At 38.6% G+C, this 7,319-nt stretch overlaps 1 pseudogene; it reads right to left on the minus strand.

Moving 5' to 3' along the window:
* Window positions 1-459: 459 nt before the first annotated feature.
* Window positions 460-607, minus strand: LOC136386668 (small nucleolar RNA SNORA48; annotated as a pseudogene).
* Window positions 608-7,319: the final 6,712 nt, after the last annotated feature.

The raw sequence follows: 7,319 nt of genomic DNA on the forward strand, positions 1-7,319 counted from the left end.
AATACATTTCGTTATACATTTCGCAAGACCCTTAAAGTGTTCAATATCAAGAGTTAACTCTAATGTAAACCATGGACTTTGGATGATAATGATATATCAATGTAGGTCACTGATTACAACGAATGTGCCACTCTGGTGCAGAATGTCTATAGTAGGAGGAGCTGTGTGGGGAGAGGTGGGGGCAGGGAGTATATGGAAACTACTTTTTCTTCAACTTTGAAGTGAATGTAATACTGCTCTAAAATTACAATGTATTTAAAAGGAAAAGAAAGAAAAAATCAAAAGGTGATTAAACTAGGTTGTTATAAATTTAGGATGTTAATTACCATCCCCATGGTAACCACTAAGAAAATAAATAAAAGATACAGAAAAAGAAATGAAGAGGGAATCAGAATGGTTCATTAGAAAAAAAAAGTTCATCAAGCACTAAAGAATGCATCATTAAAGGAAGTTGTTTTTTTATGTTCCCCAGCCATGAAACAGTTCTGGCCACCAACACAGGCATCAAGCTAGGACGAACTAGATAGGGCTTCACATCTGCTTTGCCCCTGACTGATACAAGAGCAACACCACCAATCAGGTGTCTCCTTGCCCATTGCCAGGGGGTATGAGAGGAATCGAGTAGCCAAAAAAACATGGCATATAGAAAACAAATAGTACAACGGCAGAAAACTACTTTCATTATAAGTAATCACTTTAAATATAAGTGGGTTAAACTCATCAATTAAAAGACAGATTTTGACAAAATGGGTTATAAAAAGGTATGCTTTAACTATAAGATATCTACAAGAGACACACTTTGGACACAAAGACACAAATAGGTTGAATGTGAAAGGATGGCAAGTGATAGTTAATGCAAATAGTAACCGAAAGAGAGCTGGGATAGCTAAATAATACCAGGCAAATAGATTTTAAGTTTAAAAAATTGTTATAGGAGACAAAGAAGAGTGTCTTTATTGATAAAAAGGATTGGTTTATCAAGAAGATACAACAACCCTGGCCAGTTGGCTCAGTGGTAGAGTGTCAGCCTGGCGTGCAGGAGTCCCAGGTTCGATTCCCAGCCAGGGCTCACAGGAGAAGCGCCCATCTGCTTCTCCACCCCTCCCCCTCTCCTTCCTCTCTGTCTCTCTCTTCCCCTCCTGCAGCCGAGGCTCCATTGGAGCAAAGATGGCCCGGGCACTGAGGATGGCTCCATGGCCTCTGCCTCAGGCACTAGAATGGCTCTGGTCGCAACATAGCAAAGCCCTGGATGGGCAGAGCATTACCCCCTGGTGAGCATGCCGGGTGGATCCCGGTCGGGCGCCTGCAGGAGTCTGTCTGACTGCCTCCCCATTTCCAGCTTTGGAAAAATAAAAAAAAAAAAAAAAAAAAAAAAAAAAAAAAGAATATACAACAATTATAAACATATATGTACCAAACAACACAGGTCTAAAAGATATGAAGGAAACATTGACAGAATTGAATGTAATAGACAGTTCTACCATAATAGGTGGAGACTTCTGTATCCCACTTTAAATAATGTATTGAACTCTTAGACAACAGATCAATATGGAATAGAAGACTTAAAAAATAGTATAAACTAACTAGACCTAAAAAAACATATACAGAATACTCCACCAAACAAGAGCAGAACACACATTCTTCTCAAATGTGCATGGAACAGTCTCCAGGATAGACCATATGTTACACCATAAAACAATTCTCAGTGAGTTTTACAATATATGAATCATACAAAGTATCTTCTCTGAACAAATGCAATGAAACTAGAAATCAATAACAAGGAAAACTAAAAAAAAATTCAATATGAGGATATTAACATACTCTTAAGTAACCAATTGGGTTAAGGAAAAGGGCACTAGGAAAACTATAAAGTGCTTTGAGGTGAATGAAAATGAATATACAGTATACTAAAACTTATGAGATATGGTGAAAGCCAGAGTTAAATTTATAGCTGTAAACATCTAAATTAAAAAGGAAGCTCTGAAATCAATATCCTAACTATATACCTTGAGGAACTAGAAAAAGAAGAGCAAACTAAACCTAAAGCCAACAGAAGGAAGGAAACAATAAAATTTAGAGCAGAGATCAATGAAATAGAAAAAAAATAGAATCAATGAAACAAATAGTTGGCGCTTTTAAAAGATCAACAAAATTGGCCTGACCAGGGGTGGCGCAGTGGATAGAGCGTCGGACTGCGATGCGGAAGACCCAGGTTCGAGACCCTGAGGTCGCCAGCTTGAGCGCAGGCTCATCTGGTTTGAGCAAAGCTCACCAGCTTGGACCCAAAGTCGCTGGCTCGAGCAACGGGTTACTCGGTCTGCTGAAGGCCCGTGGTCAAGGCACATATGAGAAAGCAAGCAATGAACAACTAAGGTGTTGCAACGCGCAACGAAAAACTAATGATTGATGCTTCTCATCTCTCCGTTCCTGTCTGTCTATCCCTCTCTCTGACTCTCTCTGTCTCTGTAAAAAAAAAAAAAAAAATCAACAAAATTGAAAGAGCTTTAGACTCATTAAGAAAAGACATACAAATAAGTAAAATTAGAAATGAAAGCTGGGCCTGACCAGGGGGTGGTGCAGTGGATAGAGCATTGGACTGGGACATGAAGGACCCAGGTTCAAGACCCCGAGGTTGCCAACTTCAGCGCAGGCTCATCTGTTTTGAGCAAGGCTCACCAGCTTGAGCCCGAGTTTGCTAGCTCGAGCAAGGGGTCACTCAGTCTGCTGTAGCCCCCCAGTCAAGGCACATATGAGAAATCAATCAATGAACAACTAAGGTGCCACAACAAAGAATTGATGCTTCTGATCTCTCTCTTCCTGCCTTCCTATCCCTATCTGTCCCTCTCTCTGACTCTCTGTCTCTGTCATAAAAATAAAAAAAAGCTGGGATGTTACCACCAACCTTACAAAAATTAAAAGGAGTATGAGAGAATATTATACGTAGTTGTATGCCAATAAATTAAATAGTCTTGATTAAATAGACAAGTTTTTAGAAACATACAAATTATGAAAACTGACTCTAGAAAATAGAAAACCTGAACAGACTTACAACAAGTAAAGAGAATGAATCAGTAATCAAAAACCTCCTAACTAACAGGCTCCATTGCTGAAGTCTACCAAGCAGGAAAGTTTTAACACTAGTCTTATTCAAACTTTTCCAAACATAGAAGAGGAAAAGACACTTACTAACACATTCCATAAGGCCAGCATTACCACAATACCAAAGCCAAAGATACTACTATAAGAAAAAACCACTGACCAGTGTCCTTTATGAGTATAGACACAAAATCCTCAAAACAGTAGCAAACTGAATCCAACAGCACATTAAAAGGATTATACACTATGACTGAGTGGGATGTATGCCAGAGATACAGGGGTGATTTAATGCAAGATAATCAACTAATGCAATACACCACATTAATAGAACACAGGGAAAATGACCCTTTCAATAGACACAGAAAAAACATTTGACAAAAGTCAATACCCTTTCATGATGTAAACCTTTAGCAAGCTAGGGAAAGAAGGCACGTTCTTTAATGTGGTAAGGGGCATGTATGTAAAACCCACAGCTAACATCATATTCATTGGTGAAATACTGTGAGTTTACACCCTGAGATCAGAAAAAAAGACCAAGATGTCTGCTTTCACCTCTGCTATTCAACATTCGAAGTCCTAGCTAGAGCAATTAGGCAAGAGAAATAAATCAAAGGTATCCAAAATGAGAAGGAAGAAGTAAAACTATAATCACAGATGACCATATCAGAATTGGCAAAAGTAAGTTTACAGTTGTGAGTACACAGAACAGTTTATTCTTGTATTATTATTAACTATTGTATTATTTTCCATATGAAACAACTGTAAACCAACTTTTGCCCAGAGCTGTGTGTGTGTATGTGTGTGTGTATGTGTGTATTCCCATTGAATGCACACACAGAAAAACTACTTGAGCTAATAAATAAATGAACAAAAATTTAGGGTATAACATCAACAAACAAAAATCAGTTGTGTTTCTACATGTCAATAATGAGCAATCTGAAGAGGGAGTTCAGAAAACAATTTTATTTAGAATAGCATCCAAAAGAATAAAATACCTAGGAATAAATTTAGACTAGGAGGTAAAATGCTTTTATATTGAAAATTACAAAATATTTCTGTAAGAATTTAGACATGAGTAAATGGAAAGGCATCTAGTGCTCATGGATTGGAGACTTGCTATTGTTAAGATGCCAGCGTAGTTATGTGCTACACAACACCACTTTGGTCAATGATCAATTCCATATATGTCCGTGATATACCATGTAGAAGTGGTTCTCAAACTTTTTGAAGCTGGGGCACATTAAAAATCCTACAAATAATTGTAGGCACACTATATACAAATTTCTGAGAAATATATTAGAATAATTAAATCAAATATTAAAGAAAACATATATAAAGTCTAAATGTGCTTTTATGGTAATTAAAAGAAATAAAAATGACAAAACTAAATTTATTCTGACATTAAAAACATTTTATGTTAATTTCTTGAGTTATGCTTTTTAGAATTTGTAAAAAAGAGGGGTTAAAATAAAAAAAAAACTACAAAACTATCTTTTTATATATATAGATACATTCTTAGTAAGATTTAGTAAATTTGGCAGGTCCCAGCGTGAATGTGTTGTTTTTTCATTCTTGTGTTTATGAGAAACATGAGCCTGATGTGTCCTAGTGATTTCTTCAATGTTTAGGCATATATTTGAAAGGCAAACTCGCATTTCCTTGTCAATACATTGAAGAATTCCTCTCTTTTTACTCTTAATTGTGTTGAGTGCAGAAAACACCCACCATACATATCATCTTAACGTTACACCAAACAAAGGATAGAAGAAACTTGCCTCCAGTCTTTCCAGGGAACATGGGGAGTAGTGTAAACAATCCAGCACCACAGCTTAACAGCCTTTTGCAACCTAATCAGGCAAGTGAGGTGTGGGGTTGGGCAGACTGTCAGCTTACAGCCAGTTCCCCACACTTCTGTCCCCAAAAATCTAAACTCCAAAAACCCTGTTGGTTATTTGGTCCACAACAGGCACATATTTCTCTGGAATCTCATAGGGCGCACCTGGAAATCTAGGGTGCACCAGTGTGCTCTGTTGCACCCTTTGAGAACCGCTGCCATATAGTGTTGTTATATAGTCGGCTACACCACCTAGAGTTTTTTTAAAGATTTTATTTATTGATTTTAGAAGAGAGAAAGAGAGAGAGATGGGGGTGGGTGGAAGCGGGAAGCCTCAACTCCTAATAGTTGCCTCTTATATGTGCCTTCACCGGGCAAGCCTAGGGTCTCAAACCTGCGACTTCAGCATTCCAGGTTGACACTTTATCCACTGCGTCACCACAAATCAGGCATACACCAGCTAGATTTTTTTTTTTTTTTGTATTTTTCTGAAGTGAGAAGCGGGAGGCAGAGAGATAGACTCCCGCATGTGCCCAACCGGGTTCCACTCGGAAAGCCCACTAAAGGGTGATGCTTTGCCCATCTGGGGCATTGCTCTGTTGAAACTGGAGCCATTTTAGCACCTGAGGCAGAGGCCACGGAGCCATCCCCAGCACCTGGGCCAACTTTGTTCCCATGGAGCCTTGGCTGTGGGAGGGGAAGAGAGAGACAGAGAGAAAGGAGAAGGGGAAGGGTGGAGAAGCAGATGGGCCCTTCTCCTGTGTGCCCTGGCCGAGAATCAAACCCAGGACATCCACACGCTGAGCCAACACTCTACTACTGAGGCAACCGGCCAGGGCATACACCAGCTAGATTTTATAAGTGTACTCTATGATGTTAACACAGTGATGAAATGGCCTAATGACGGGTTTGTCAGAATGTCTTCCATTGTTAAGTGACACATGACTATATTCCCTAGAGTGATTTATAAATTCAATGCAATATCTATAAAAATTGCAATATTTTTTTTTGACACAGATAGGAAAAACAGTCCCCAAATTTATCAGGAATCTCAAGTATCCTCAAGTAGCTTAAACAGTAGTTAAAAGACCAAAAAAAAAAAAAAAAAAAAAAAAGCAAGGCAGGAAGACTCACACTTCCAAATTTCAAGGTAGAGTAATCAAAAATTGCACTGGCATTAGGATAGATATATAGACCAATGAAATAGAATTGAGAGTCCAGAAATAAACCCAAACCTCTATGGTCAATTGATTGTCAACCAGGGTACCAATATCATTCAGTGGGGGAAAGAATAGCCTTTTCAACAAATGATATAGGACATATAGATAACCACATTAAAAAAATGAAGTTGGACTCCCACATCACACCACCTACAAAAATTAACTCAAAATAGATCAACAACCTAAATATAAGAGCTAAAACTATTATAAGCAAACATAGTGGTAGGTCTGCATGATCTAGGACTTGGCAGTCAATTCTCAGATTTGACACCTGAAACAACAGCAACAAAAGGAAAAAATTAGATAAATTGGACTTCACAAAAATTACAAAATTCTTTGCCCTGGCCAGTTGGCTCAGCAGTAGAGCATCAGTCCGACATGTGGAAGTCCCGGGTTTGATTCTTGATCAGGGCACACAGGAGAAGCACCCATCTGCTTCTCCACCCCTCCCCTTCTCCTTCCTCTCTCTCTTCCCCTCCCGCAGCCAAGGCTCCATTGGAGCAAAGTTGGCCCGGGTGCTGAGGATGGCTCCATGGCCTCCTCCTAAGGTGCTAGAATGGCTCCAGTTGCAAAAGAACAATGCCCCAGATGGGCAAAGCATCGACCTTTGGTGGACATGCTGGGTAGATCCCAGTTGGGCACATGCAGGAGTCTGTCTCCCTGCTTCTCACTTCAGAAAAATAAAAAAATATTATAAACTTTTATCACAGGACATTATTGAGATTGTGAAAAAGACTACAGAATGGGAGAGAATATTTTCAAATCATTTACCTGATAAGGGTTTAATATCTTGAATGTTTAACAAAAATTCTTATATTCAGCAACCAAAACACAACCCAATTAAAAAATAAATGACAAAGGACTTGAATAGACATTTTTCCCAAAGACCAATAAACACATAAGATGTTTGACATCACTGGTCATTAAAGAAATGCAGTTCAAAACCCTAATGAGATTCTATTTCACACCCACTAGGATGATTATAACCAAAAAGACAGATAATTACATGTATTGGTGAGGATGTGGAGAAATTTGAAACTTCATACATTATTGGTGGGAATGTAAAGTGGTGCATGCAGTCTCAATGGAAACAGTGAGATGGCTCTTTAAAAAACCTAAACATATAATTACCATATGACCCAGCAATTCTATGCCCAAGAGAAATGAAA

The sequence above is a fragment of the Saccopteryx leptura genome, chromosome X (assembly GCF_036850995.1).
Source record: "Saccopteryx leptura isolate mSacLep1 chromosome X, mSacLep1_pri_phased_curated, whole genome shotgun sequence".
Classification (NCBI taxonomy): domain Eukaryota; kingdom Metazoa; phylum Chordata; class Mammalia; order Chiroptera; family Emballonuridae; genus Saccopteryx; species Saccopteryx leptura.